Source organism: Zonotrichia albicollis, chromosome 1, assembly GCF_047830755.1.
Source record: "Zonotrichia albicollis isolate bZonAlb1 chromosome 1, bZonAlb1.hap1, whole genome shotgun sequence".
NCBI lineage: Eukaryota > Metazoa > Chordata > Aves > Passeriformes > Passerellidae > Zonotrichia > Zonotrichia albicollis.
In genome coordinates this window covers 86,606,068-86,621,531 of record NC_133819.1, presented here as the reverse complement: position 1 = coordinate 86,621,531, position 15,464 = coordinate 86,606,068, and the positions used below count along the sequence as shown (strand labels likewise).

The window sequence follows — 15,464 nt, the reverse complement described above, 5'->3', positions numbered from 1 at the left end:
ATGCTGGGCTAAATCTGCAGGGTTTTTGGTGGGTTTGCTTTTTTGTTTGTTTCTTTGGGGTTTGGTTGGGGGGGGGGTGTTTGAATAGTGTACTGCTTATGACAGAGGGAGCTTTTATTGTACTGATGTAATCTTCAGTCTTTCATCCCAAAACACTCAGTGGCTAAGAGGCAATGCAGTGGTTTGATTTTTGGTGAGTTATGCTGTTTCTGTTTTCTTCTTTTTCTTTCCCTCTTACAGGATCTGAGGGGGAAATAGTAGCTCAGTAATCCTGTCTCACTTGCTATTGCCTGCTCCAAATAACTATGCTTCTAGCATCTTACATTAAAATGACTTCATTTTGTCTTCAAAGGCAGATAAAGAGGATGATACTTAGAGTGTGCTTAGGTTGCTTTATACACATTTCTACAGAAAATATTTAACTAAATAAAAATGGATTTTCATATCTTACAGATTACTGACATTAATGCATATATTTATGTGCACCAGAGAAGGTGTTTACAGTATATTAAAGAATGCTTCCTCCTGCAGTGAATCTTTTCTTCCTTGTTCCTGTTTTCTGCCTATGTATATTAATAATGTTCAGATAAGAGACTAACCTTGACTGTGTTAGGTATTCAAAACACCCTGAAACATATCTGCACTGAGAGAAGTTCTCTGGCTGAAATCGCCCTGCTGCTTGCAGTAAGAAGCCATCTAGAAAGTGCTTGTTGCACTAAGCAATCACCAAATACCTTCTGATGGCTGAGACAGAGATTAAATAGAAACTGAAAACAGCACCTGATAATCACTCAGCCAAATAGCTGAACTTAACTGCTAATCACACTAAAAAAAGCTACAAGATGATACCAAATTAAGAAAATTTTATCTGCCCTGGCAGTATGCTTTTCTGGAACAGGACAGGTTCTGTCATTCTTGGCAATGGAAGTGCAGCAGTTGCACAATGGCACAAAATTCAACTTTCACCTTACTCACTGCACTAGCCAAATTATTGCATGCACACAAAACATCTGACATAGCTGCAGAGATCTCTTTCACAGGATTAATGATATCTGATTGGAGAACAATATTTTTGTCTAAATTTTAGCTTTTCCTTTTTTCTTTTCGTAATTGCACGAGTTCCCGTTTATTTTTTATGAAAATAAGGGAGCCATTTCTCCATGGCACTAGCCTATTCCACTCATGTCATAACTTAAGCTTAGCAATATTTCTGAATAAAAAATTAATACAATAAATCAAATATAATTTAAATTATTAAAATGATCCCCCAAATGGGAAAACAATTGTGTTACATGAAAGATTTCCTATTAGCACAGAGATTTAATTACTTTAAAGGAGGTCATGATGGATATATTCAAAACCTAAGAAAGCCTGTTAAACAAAAGAGAAGCACCAGTCTTTAAAGGTGGTAAATCTAAATTATCTGAAATAGTCAAGGTCTGTCAGTTATTCAATTATTAAATACACACTGTAGAGATCTTTACGGGTTCAGATGGTGAATGTTTCAATAATTTCTATAAAAGAACTCAGTTCCTTTTCAGATGGGTAGCCAAAATCCTAAGTCACTCCTGAAAATGAAGACTGATTATAGGATTCACTTCAAACCCATGTACGTCATCAGTAATCAGTTGAAATTACAAATTAGAGACATATTATCAGCAGCCAAGTTAAATGTAAATTAGACAGGAGGAAAAAGAATCTAAGCAGTATCACCTGGTTTAGAAGGAAAGCAGAAAAAAAACCAGGTCACTTTTTTCTCTTTTATTTGCTTCTTCCAATTCAAGACACTTAATAGGTAAATTTAATTTTAGCAATTTTTTATTTAAAAGGAAGAATAATTCTCCCAAATAACTTGTAGTCAATGAAACCAATAAAATCTTAAATTAATGACATATAAAAAATATATATGGTTAATAAAATATCAGAGCAGAAGATATATTAGGAAATGGATTTAATGGAAAGAATCCTTTAACTTGGTTGCATGTTTATTATGTTTATTTTTTCATGTGCTGCAACAAGCCATATGATTCTATGAAATAACTTAAAGAGAAAGCAGAAATAATCCACCTCGCATTATCAATGTTAAAATTCATCCTGGTGGGTGTGACTTCTCCACAACCAACCATGCTGTATGAATCTGGGCAGTGAATTTCTCTAGTTACCTTGCATGAAATGTCTGCCTGTTGTGCTGTAGAAAGGCTTTTAATATAGTCTAACTTAAGTGAGAAGTACCAGTTGTGCTTTATAACATGAATCATATGGCTCCTGTGAGCTTCCTGGTGCCTTTTTTCCTCCCTCTCAATGATTCTAACAGATGAGACATTGCAGGACATCCTCCCAGGTCAGAAAAAAAGTGTCCATGCACAGTGGAATTACTTTTCAAACATGCCAATGACATGTAAAAGTGGAAGACCCATTTATGATACCTTGGAGCTGAATTATGTAGATCTCTTCTGTATCTTATTATGACTACAGTGCATGTTCCATATCAAATGCTCCTTCAAAATCATTAATGGCTCTGCATGTTTGCCACTCTGCCTAGCTTAGAGATCCCAGGTCTATGCATCTGTTCTGAGTCTTAAGATAAAAAGTGATTATGGAAGAGGAGATTCCAAGATCAGTGAAGGTTAGAAATGAAAGTTACTGTTTGGCTAATCAGCAACAAGGTTGGATTGTTTTGGTCCCATAAAGACATGGACTGATATGGGCTGCTTTGCCCTGCAGGAAACTGATCAGCTGATGTTTGAGACCATGACTGTGTTGCTATCCAACAAGTCAAACTAAAAATGAAAACAAAAAAGTTATTTTTTAAATTATTTTTGTGTTGACTGCTTGATATTTTCAGCTCTTCGATCATTATTTCAATGATTTCTTTACAGTTTCAAGGCAAATTTTTTATTGTTTGATGAAATTTGTGACAAATAAAAGTTGAAATGGAGGCTGATTCTCCTCACTGGGGATTGCTCTTTGGTTTTGTTAACCCAAGTGCTCATATGAAGTTCTCCCAACATGTCACCGTTGTTTCTTTCCAACAGTATGCAATTATATGTTGGAAGTAGCACCATAACTCAGTAGCAATTATTTTGGTAATAATTTGAAAAACAGTTTTGCAGGGTTGACTATCAAACCTGAGAGTATCAGGACTTCTTACACAATTGCACATTTATGCAGTTAAAGGAGATAAGACATACATAGAATTATTAGCACCCAATCCAATGAGAGCCTTGCCTAGTCTCAGAGAATTGGTGATCTTTAAAGAGAGAAAACCTAAACAAATTTTTGCATCAGTTCTCTGAGTACAACAATTTCTCACATTTGTATATGTGAAATGTCACTGTGGGTTCCCTGAAATTTAATACAATTGGCTGCAATTTCATGATGAAAGCAACATTCTTACCTAACTCATAACAGAGAATAAATGTAGAATCCTTCAAAACAGTAGCATTTGAGACAATTGCCTGTTTGAAGAACACTTGCCAAATGATGCTTTTTGTTACTTCCATGAGACTGCTTGTCCTGATTACTGTTCTGCATAAACCCATGCCATACTCATAAATTGGAGATCCATACTTTGTGAAACTATACATTTGGGTGTATAGCATGTTTCTATGCTAGCTTTGCCTTTCAGGGTTTCAAGTGGTGGTTGTTACCTTTGGGTTTTCTCCACTTATTCAAATGTATAACAACTATCTGTGAAACCAGCAGTGGAAGAAGACAGTATTATAAAAATATTACAAACTAGTTCTATTTTACTTTAAAGATCTTTTATTTTAAATACTCTTACACTCTTCCTCCTCAAATCAGAAGCATGATATTTTATAGAGGTATGATTTGTATTTGGACATTTCACTTTTGTGAAAATTCCTGCACATTTGGCCATTATCAAAAATGTGAATAAAAAGGGATTTCATATGCTCAATAGCAGCTCACATCCCTTAGAATCTGTATTTATTCATGGTGCCTAAATTCCTCAGAGCCCTGAATGCTGACTTAGCACATATGTGACATTTTCACAGAGTGAACAGACATGCAAAGGATCTAGCTGCACAATCCTCCCTGCCCCCTGCAATTAGTATCTGGAGAAACTGGAGAAAGGTAAATGAAAAGAAAGATTCTACAACAAAAGAAGGCATCAATGAAAGGGTTGAAAGTCATAAAATATTATAATGAAGTTTGTCCATTATATTAATCCATTTCTTTCATTCCAGGCAATTATGATCTACTTCAGGTGAATCCCTCCTATTTTTAACCTGGATTCATACTTCACTTATTAGAAAAAGTTCTGCGTATCTAAGAATGGATTCTTGTTAGGCCTGGAAGGTAAAGGATGCTGTCATATGTGGTACTTATACTTTACATGCATTGGAGGAGCATGAATGTCTTCCTCCCAGAAAAGTTAAGTTCTGCCTAGAAGCAGAGTCTGTCTCTGACCATCAGAGCTCCTGAGGGACTCTCCACAGTCCCTTACATCAGATGTTTCACACAGGGTCAATAACAGTGTGCTCCTCATTTCTGAATGCCCACCTCAGGACCCTGATGGCTCAGATGAAGAAGCACTGAGCAGTCACAGTTGCAATTAAAGTGAAGAGATGCCGTGATTGAAGATGCAGATTATTATAAAATGTGACAAAATCCAACAACTTGGACCCTAGGTAGTTCAGTACTAGCTGTTGTCTATGTGTCTCTGCTGCCTGTCTGTAAAGTGGAATATATTACCTTGTCACTTCTGAGAGGTTTTGTTAAGATAAATTAACCTTCAGGAAGCTCTCAGAGCTTTGCATGATGAGCACCATAGGGAAGCCCAGAAGGAAATGAATAATTCTGTCTTCAGCTCAGTGTTTGAGTGGTGTGCTTGGTTGAGGCCTAGGGACACACACTGAAAAATAAAAATAAGCCAAATGTTGAAAACTTGCTGATTAATTTAATTCCATTTATCACATGCCCATAATGAGGTGGGGGGAGGATCTAGAAAAAATCCCTGTGTCATGGTGTATTTAAAGACTACATTGCTTTTGGATACAAAGGGAGGGAGCTAATTCTTGCTTTGTTGTCTCTTGAGTACTTGATTTGAAACTTTAAAAATGGTCTTTCAAAACAGCTTTTTACGTATAGTAGAACATTTTATAGCTCTCTCTGTACCATTGTCTCTGTACCATTAGGCAGCTGGGAGAAAAGCTCACAGAACCTTAAAATGAGACTTCAGGCATCAATCCAAATGCTTTTTCCTGGTTTTTCTTAGCTTTTAAAAGAGAAAAGCAAAAAAAAAAAAACAAAAACAAAAAAAAACCTATTTTAAGCATAGTCTGTACCCTGAGTTTATAGAAAACATGTGAAACTAAGCTTTTTACGCAGAAAACCTTGATGCTATATACTCTTCTTATGAACCTCTTACTTTTTTCAATTTCTTTTTTTTTTTTTTCCCAGGTTGGTTACTGGCAGAATATTACCCAGAATGATGTAAAAGTATCTTTGTGGTATGATACATCCATTTTGACTTAAGAATGTTTTTGATACCTGGAGTTCCTAAATTGTTTAAAATCATATGATCAGAACTTTTTAGCAAACCAAACAAATAAAAAAGATGCTGAAGTGTTAGGGTAGGATTTTATACTGCCTGAATTATGTGTATTAACTGCATTTTTTCTGAATTCAACCTTCACTGATATTTCAGTTTGATTTCCTCCTTTTTTAGCTCTTGGTATCCCTGAGGGTGTATCCCAAACAAAATAGAAGTTGGGGGTGCTTCTTGAAAGGAAGGCAGATTGGAGAGCAGGACAGTAACTAGGCTGTTTTGTCCATGCTATTTAGAGCACTGTTGGTGAGGGATGTGGTCACCATGTCTAAAAAAATGGAAAGGACTGGAGACAACTGTCATGCTGGCCAGATAGAAAAATTCATTCCCTTCTTTGAATAGTGCTAAAGCAAACACATTCTGTCCATGAAAGAATTCTATTTTCTTTTGTGTATAGAGTTGGCTACAAATTTTGCTTGATTCCTTAAGACCTGTGTCCTGGTTTAGAGCAAATTTGGGAGGAAATTTACAAATTTTTTCATTTGTTGAAAAATTAAAAATTTACAACCATCAAAAAATCACCCTAGGGCAACCTGTCAGTTTGATGAAGGAAAAAGTGTTGTCATAGAGCTCAAATAGCATATTTAGTTTCCTTAAAGAAGTAACAAATGGATAAATCCTGATGTATTTTTATTTTTCACATTGTTAATTTCCCTTTCTTCTCCTGTCTTCACTAGTACGGCCATGTTGGGTATAAGTGAACACTGAAAAAGCAGCAAAGAAAGCAGAATGGATGTTGCATTGAGATTATTGGTTTTTTGGTGTCTTTGTTTTTTTGGGTTGGTTATTTGGTGTTTTTTGGTGATTTTGTTTTTTGTTTGGTTTTTGGTTTGTTTTGTTTGTTTTGTTTGTTGTTATTGTTTTCTTCCAATTTTGAAGGTTTACAATAAATCATGAAAGTAGAGAGTAGGCTTAGGGAAAAACTGTTTTCTTGCAAGACAAGCTCCTTATTTAGCACTTGAAAATACTTCTGTTGTTCCAAGGTATCTGTTATCTGATTGTTTGGTTTTGGAACAAAATCTTAGTCAAATAAGTCTTTATGAACAATGCTGCTCTGTGGTCATTTTTGCTATGTTGTAATTTTCAATTGTCAGTTAAATTTTAAGATCATCCACAAGTTATACAAATTTAACCATACTACAGTCTTATAAATTTCTATCTACTATAAATGTTGCATTTCAGAAACATCCCAGTCCATATCAAGATTAAATAATGACATTGTTGTCTTCATTAAATTTTCAAGGAATTTTGTTTTGTGTTTTTAGTCTGTGCTATGCCTAGCCCTCTTGTGGACGGTTCTTTAAGGAAGGAGAAAGCTGAGGATAGGAACAGATTACTGCAGCTTTTCCCAGCAAACTGGAAAACTGGAAGCTGAGACAGTCAGTGCAAGTCCCAAATAAGACACTCTGTACCATTTGATCATTATCTGTCTGTGATCAGCTAGGACAAGATCATTATTGCTGATTATTTATCCAGGAAAGCATAAGGCATGTACAAATCTTTTCAGCTGAGGTATTCAATTCCTTTTAGTTATTCCCTCAATACCTTTATGCATTTTTTTTAAATTCTAAAAACAACAAACAAACAAAAAAAAAAGTGCTTCATAAACCAATGTAGTGAAGTATCTTTAGCTTGAAAAGGGAGAGAGCTCTGATTTAATAAAACTGTAATCTTTCATTATGCTGCTGATGAGAGCAAATATAAAAATTTCAAAATAAAATGGGCTGTTTTGTCAGCAATGGATATTGCATATCACTTTGAGGTAAGTCAATGACAATGCAAAATACCTACTATAATGCCTTTTCAACACATTGGAAAACTTCAGAGAGGAAAGGATGAAAAACATGGCAAAGCTTCAGATATTTGCATACCAAATTATTAAATTTTTATCAGTAAATAAATTCACTTTCATCATTTTAACTAAAGGTATTTCCTTTGCTTTAATTTTTATATAGATCAATGAAACAGCTACCATAGCAGTTTCAGCCTGTGAAAGGAATTTTCTGGAGAGGCAAAAAGCAAGTGTCAGCATTTGTCTTCGGGCATTATTTTACTGCATTTGTCTGCCTATGAGACAATAGTTTTCAAGTAAATTTGATAACTGGGAGGTACTTCACAATGCAGGAAAGAGAAGCCAAAAGGGAACTGGAAGTTCCAGAGATCATTGCAAAATGGGAAAGCTTTTCTTTCAAAGGTAGCTGGTAAGCAGAAACCCATCCAAGACTAATTTTCATCTGAGCCTTAGCAGAAAGAAACTGTCCAGTATTAGACATACGCGCCATATAAACAATCTCTTTTTTATCTCTCTCTCTCTCTCACTCCCTTCATTATCCAGTGAATCAGTAAGAATTTGTCCCACTGTTTTTTCACACATCTACACTCTGTAAAGAAAAATACATCCTTGATATGTAGTATCAGTACTGGTGACATAATTTGCCCCATGGTGTTCACCCTGGTACAATAAATCCATTGTACTAAGTAAGACCCATGGAACAGTAATCTACACCCTAGAGAGAAGAGCCTTTTCCAATAATCATTAATTAGATATTCAATTTCTTTACCATTCAAAATCATATTTAAAATGGTAAAAAAGCCATAAAGATTTTGAATGTTTTAACCTCTTTTGGGCATGGTTTATTAGACTTGTCAGGACTGGATTAACGGTTGGACTCAATGATCTTAAAGGCTTTTTCCAACCATAATAATTTTATAATTAAATGATTCTACTTTAAAGACAAATATTCTGTAACAACGAAATGAACTTTTGTTTGGCTAAGTACAAGTATTCATCATCTTGGTACAGGAAAAGCCTTAAGGGCTATTCATGATTCTGCATTTTGACAACACAATTATTAATTAGAAGCTTAAAGACAGAAGTGGATCCATGTTGAAGTGTGAATATGCTTGTGATTAAATGTTAGGATTTGTTGATTAGAAATGATTGACAAGTTACTTTGTTTTTCCAGGATGATTTATCAATAAGATTTAATTTGAGCTTTTGTCTTTTTGGTTGGTTGGTTTTCTTTTTTTGTTTGTTTTTGAGAGGTCATGTTTTAGAAGTATGACTTGGAATATTGTGAAAGAAAATAAGCCACAAACTAAAACAAAATTAACTTCATTTGGGTTAGCCTATTAAAATAGTTTTCTGTCTTTGTGGCATTTCTCATATCTCCTCATTTTAAGTTTGACAAAAAAGATTATTTAAATAATGGGAGATGTTTTTTTGACTGCAGTGGCTGAGGATTTACAGCTTCTCTGGATGATATAGAGGAGTGCTTACTATATAAAAATTCCATTCGTTTCACTTGCTTGAACACTGTCCATATGTTTCTTAAGTCAAACTCTTTAAAATCATTCTCAGGAAAAACCACACTCATTTAAAAATAGCATTTCTGGGTTGGTTAGTCAAACTGTCAATGTTTAACACTTGTGTGGTCAGTAGGTTCTGTGTTTTTGGATTATAATGAAAAGACTTTGGGGATGTAAAAGTCTTGATTAGAACTCTCATTAAACATTAGATGGACTGGAGGTGTTCAAGGAAAGACTGGACAGGGTGCTTACTACCATGGTTTAGTTGACTTGAATGTGTTAGGTCTTAGATTAAACTCAATGATCGTAAAGTTCTTCTTCAACCTGATTCTGTGATTCTATGATTCAATTTAACTGGATCAAGAACTTTGGTATCTTTTTAATCACTTTCTGGGTTTTTTGGGGGGTTTTTTGTTGTTGTTTGTTTGTTTGTTTGTTTGTTTTTATTCTTAAGTATTTCCGTTCTTTAAGGTAAACACATTACATATCTAAGAAATACCCTTTGCAGATAAGTAGTTTTTTGAATGCTTTATTTTTCACCTTTATTACTAGCTTGTCATTTTGAGAGGGAGGAAAAAAATTACCTGAAATAAAACTTCTGAGTAGTAGATTCTTTCTTTATTTTTTTATATTCTTATCTTTCCTTTTTTTTTTTTTTTATTTCTAAATTCATTTCTGAAAAGCTGTGAAATATCTGGGATACGGGAAATACAAAATAACACACACAAACCCTAACATTTTAGAGTAAATATAACTGTAAGTGCCCTTCTTTGAAACCTTGTAAAGGATATAATTCAGAAGATGGGAGGGGAGATCTATGAGAGGAGACAGAATTCAGAACACAGCATGCTGTGTAACCAAACAAAAGAGTGTTGCCTTTCATTGTTTAATATTCCTAGTGGTAAGGTGGTACCATTTTAGGATGTTGAAAAGTAGCACATGGTGGGGCATATAATTAAGAGAAGCCTGAAGAATAATTATGCTGTTAAAGCTCAGCAAAATGAGAAACCAGGGTTGAAATTTTCAATATCATATTATGACATTAAGTACAAAATAGAAATGTGAAGCTAATGCATCTCTTGAAAATTGAAGAAAACTGCAGATAGAGGCATTTTAACAAAAAAAAAGGCACTTTTACCTTCTATAGAAGACTACCAATTCATATTCCATTTAAGTAAAATAAAATTTTATCTATTAAGGGCTTAGTAAATTTCAGAAGGATAACCTGAGAATATTAATTGATCTAAATGGAAACTGGCTCCTTCTCTCTGTTGAAATATTTATATTTTTCTCTGTAGTCATACAAATAAAATGTCACAATTACTCTGAAAACTGCAATACCAGTTTAAGCCAAGTATCTGAGCTATTAGAAGCTATTGTAAACTGAATTTTTCATCATGAGCCTGTTCATGAGGGACAGCTCTAGGGTTGCCACAACAGCAGCTTTTTGCTGCCACTTCAGAAGATTACAAGGGAATTTAATTAATACAGCATTTGGAAGAGTGAAAAGATGTCTGTCCAAGATAATTCTCTAATTCTGGGACCTAGCTTGTGTTGCAGTGGGCTTTCCTCTGACTACGTGAGATGGATTTTAAAAGGACAACCAGAAGGTGTTTTGAGCTTCATCCTTGTTTCTGCCACTGCACTCGAGGTACAAGGGTTATGAAAGTAACAACTCTTAAGTCATGTTTTTCTGGCAGTTCTTGGGTCTTTAACACTTCTTTGAAAATAAAACAATGCAGCTGCATATCCTACTGGTGTTACTAGGCTTCCTAGAGTATTCCAGGTGTTGGCATGGGGTTGGCAGTTTCACGACTGAGTGGGTGATTCTAAATATGTTTGAGCACAGCTGGACATGAATCAGGATATTCTAAGGTGCCATTTGGACACAAGGCATATATGCTTAGGCAACCAATGCACTCATAAGATTTCTGTGGTTCTGTTCATTTTTCCATAAAATAAATGTCCAAGAGAAAGACATTAACTTTTATCTATACAAATATAATCATTTAAAAGGATGAAAAAATATAAGATAGAACACAGATACAGAAATCTATGAAAAACAAAAAAAAAATACTTATGGAAATAATATTTTCTGAGAATGATGTTGCTTCTCTCCACAAAATCATGATATTAAGCTTTGGTAACAGAGGAAAGCTTTGGGAAAATGATTCTTCTGTCGCTGAAATCACGTGATACTACCTGACATCTCTCTTAGATTAAAAAATAAGAATTCTTTTCCTCAGGAAGATTTTGGCAGGGTTTTGGATGAAAAAATTATCTCTTTAAATTTTAAAAAGCTTTGCCTCCTGGTGCCAAAAGCGATGTCATATCATTGGTGTTTTACCATGAATTGTAAGGGTGTCTTGCACTCCTAATAGCCTGATTCTATAGTTTTGGAAGAAAGCAAAGAAAAAATTTCTAGCTGAAGGAAAAAAATGAACTTTGATTTCACATGTCTATATAGGCTCCTCAGAAACTCCATTTCACTGAATGCTTTTAATTGTTTTCAATTTAATTGTTTTAATTGTTTTCAATTACATGTACAAGTAGTAAATATATTTGATGGTGGCTGGTTTGTGTTATTACAAAGTAATGCTAAGAAAATATGAATTATTGGCACAGCACCTGAAGCAGAAAAAAATAAAATAAAATATCTTTTGCATCTAGGCACCCATCTGATTGAAGATAATTTAAAACATAGCTTAAAAGTTCATTTAAAATTTTGCTTGGTAAACAAAACCAGGGAAAATATGGCCAGAGCACAAAATCACTCAGATCTCTACAAGTAAAAATGTGTGTCACTTATTGTAGGAAAGAAGTTGGCTGACCCTGCTGTTCATGTCTGACAACCTGACCCATAAACATTAGGAAGAAGCTACCTGCCAAGAATGCTCAATTTACATTGCCTGCCACATCTTTACAGCTGGAACAGGAGATGCCTAAAAGCTTTTTTTTTTTTCCTCTTTCCTTAATAGCAAGGCAAAAGTCTGCTTTCACTTGAATCTGAAGTAGGACAGTGAGTCATTCTAGCTCTTTGTACTGTAAAGTTGGAGGCATTGCAGAGGGCACTGCTCTGTACTATAAAACCAAAGGGAGCGTTTCAGGTGTAATTCTCTCCAGTGCTGGTGTAAGTACTGCCACAGCAGTTACCACATAATGCACAGCACTGCTACACAAGTTGACCCCCGGGGAGCATTTAGTAAATTGTAAAAGACTGTGAAAGCACAAAATAAAGAAAGATGGACTTTTCTTCAGAACACACTGGTCTCATTTCTGCAGGTACTGTGAAGAGCAAAAAGGAAGTTAAAAGTTGCCCAGCAGCAGCAACTACCTTTGCTGTACGGAAAAAGATGGCTCTATCCTTGTCCTGGAAAACCAAAAAGTGATGCTTGCAGAGAAATGCCTTCCACCAACAGCTCACAGGAAGGGTGGAGAGCAGAGAGCAGGGTGACTTTAACACTGTGACTAGTGAAGGCTTTTGTGAAATCATACAGATTTTTTGATCTATCACTGAATAACAAAGAAAATAAAGGGCCAGCCTCCACCCCAACATTATCCTTTCCTAAATTGATCTGAAATGCCCAGCAAGTATGAGGAAACTCCACCCATAAAAGAATGTGAATTTCTTCCCCCCTAGTGAACTATCTACATGTCAAAATTAAGTTTTATAACGTTTTGACAAAACCCTACAGTCCAGCCAGCTGGTTGAATTCTATCAGGCATAAATTCAGAGGAGGTCAGCTCCTATCCTTGTTCTGACGTTGACTTTCCCTGCATTGGGAATGCTGCATAGAATTAGAAGACCTTTATCCAGATTTGAGTTAAAGACATTAACTCTGTCCGAAGGACTCTGGAATTCACAGATGAAAGCTAATGTATTGGTCCTAAGTGTAACTTGTCAGTGGTCACTTATTGGAATATGAATCCCAATATAACCAGTTAGATGGTGCCTGGGCCAGTTCTGACCCTCGCTGCTGGGCCAAAGGCAGCACTGTGGTGTTTTACCCCAGAGATACCTTGGCTGAGAGTGCAGCGGGGCACAGGCGCAAGTCCAGGCATGTCAGGACTCCGTTTTCCTCAGGGGAGAGCTTCTGGCGATGGTGAAGAGAAGGAAGGAGTGGATTCTGCTGGAGGGTTATATCCAGATGTTTATTCCATGGGTGCAGAGGTCTACACCGGGGCAATTCCTCCAACAGAATGAGGCCACATGGTCTCATTAACATTTTAAGCTCAGGGCAGGGGAAGGGGAGGGGACAGGTGAGCCACCAACCAGGTGAAGGGGCAGGGTCTCAAGGGACTAGGGACACCTATCACACGACGCCTTGCTGTTATGTTAGCCTGATTGACAGGGCACACTCAGCGAGGGACGAGGGGGAAGGGAGAAGGTAAAACAGGACATTGCAACACACCACAACAGTCACTCACTAAAACACCCTGTTTGCTGTAGCACTCTGTCATTTCTTTTTGTGCCCAGTTCCTCTGAGAGTGATGTTTTAATGGCAGTGTAACTGAGGTTTTCTGGCATGGTACTGCCCTTCCTGGGAATGTCATATGTCAGAGGAACAACGTGAAAAAACCTTAAGTGATATCCTTAGGCCTACCGGCTTGAGTGAGTTGCTTCAGTTTGTATCTTGTAAAGTCTTACTATTAAAAATGCACTGGGACAGAATTACCTGCAGGATTTAAAAAAAATATTTTTATCAGGGACTTTTGTCTTCACACTTTGGAAGGATAATGAATAGGAAAATGAATGCCCCCAAAAAAAAGCAAAACTGACCTTTTCAGATATTAACTATAATTTGGTTTGGATTCTCTTTGAATCTGGGGTGCAGGTGTGATTTTTTCCTCTTGCTTTTCCACAATAGCTCTAAAAATCTGTCAAGGCCTTTCACAAAACAAATTCTTTGAAAATGTGGCCTTTTTTAAGTTATTTGTATTTATTTATTCTTAGAACAACAGCCATGTAAGACCACTTTAAAGGTGAACAGCGGGAGCAAGTCCAGACAGCAAATGTAGCACATCAAGCCTTTTCTTATAAATTCTTCTTACCCACCTCTCTCTACCCCCCTACCCACTGTAAATAAAGGACTGAAGTAAGGAAGAAAATGCTTACACAGCATCATTTGCATCCCTGCCTTTAGCTAGTCACATTTTCCTAGCTTGAGGTGGTATGCATTATTGAAGAATGTCCAGCACTCTCAAGTAAATGTGTGCCACTCAAATAAATAACTACTCACTATGCTCCTCTTTACTCTTGGACAGTGTTTATAATAACCCACATACAGCCCAGTTTTCATTTTTCATCCTTTGTTTCATTTTTCAGGGCACAAATAATTTAGCAATGGGGGCCAATCAGAATGAACAGATTGTATTAATTGTTGAATCAGTACATCAGTGTTGTGACAAAGCAATACTCAAATGTTGTCAGCTGTCAGCCATTTAAAACCATGCATAAGACAAAGATCTGCACGACAGCTGGTATTATGAGACTTTGATTGTCTAACCTCAGGTATCTGGCTTAAAATATTTGATTTGCATTGCATAAAAGTATAATTAGTTATTACCTAGGAGTTAATAAACCAGTATAAATTAATTTAGTAACATCTTCTTTTTATTGCAGCTCGACACAAGGAATCTACAACAATATTTAGTAAATTGTAACTTGAGCAATTGTCCCTTAACTGCATAATTTCTGTCATAGATTCTGCTTCCCTAAGTTGCCCCACTAAGCATTTTAATGCTTATAAGTGAGGATAATTTTAGTGGACTGAACTGTGTCTGAAAGTTTAAAACAAAGCTTTTGGGAGTGGTGTGTAATGGCTCTTCCTTTTTGTGGCTACCTGAAAAAGGTCAGTCATTTATCATTCCCTTGATTTGTGGTTCATTTAATTGATACCTGTGTGGTTTTGGTGTATGGCTACTACTGTGGTCTACTGGCAAGATACAATTGTTTCAAGGTTACATAGCAGAACCTTTCTCATCATATGAGTTCAAAATTCCTAATTTATTTGGAGTTTGGCGTTTTAGCAACCTCCATGAACTCCATAAAAGAAATTTAAGGTGAAGCTCTCTACATTTCATCGTATGGTGAAATGGTATCTAGTGTATCTGCAGAGGAGACTGAAAAAATACATATCATTTTAAAGAATTTTAAACATCTTCCAATTTTGTTTCAGGCACAAAATCACTCATTCTTTATTATTAAAATGCCCAAGAAATTTCTGTGTATCTTTATACAAGGGAATAAAGTAGGCAGGACTATTTATACTGGGCATTCAGTTCTATTAAACAATATCAGCAAAGCTTTCTTGATATCATCTGCTTTCAAGTCTATAATGCCCCTTGAATATTTGTGAACACCTTGTGTTTGTATTAGCTGGGAGCTGTAAAAGACATTAATCAAGAGTTGTTCCTGTAGACAATGTATATCAGAGAAACTCCCCCCTGTTATGGCAGTTGCAGGGCCAGAATAGTGTATACATTCAAACAGCTTACTTGACACATTCATTGTCTTAGGTTACACATGGCAATCACTATCTTGATTTGTGCATTTGGGTTAATGCACTCATCATTTAATGTG

General features: G+C 35.9%; 1 long non-coding RNA gene across 1 annotated transcript; it reads left to right on the top strand.

The window, feature by feature from the left end:
• Positions 1-11: 11 nt before the first annotated feature.
• On the top strand, positions 12-9,478 carry LOC141729869 (uncharacterized). Its single transcript, XR_012581431.1, has 3 exons — positions 12-4,095; positions 4,209-4,320; positions 5,425-9,478. It is a non-coding gene; the product is annotated as an uncharacterized LOC141729869 (long non-coding RNA).
• The last annotated feature ends 5,986 nt before the right edge of the window (positions 9,479-15,464 follow it).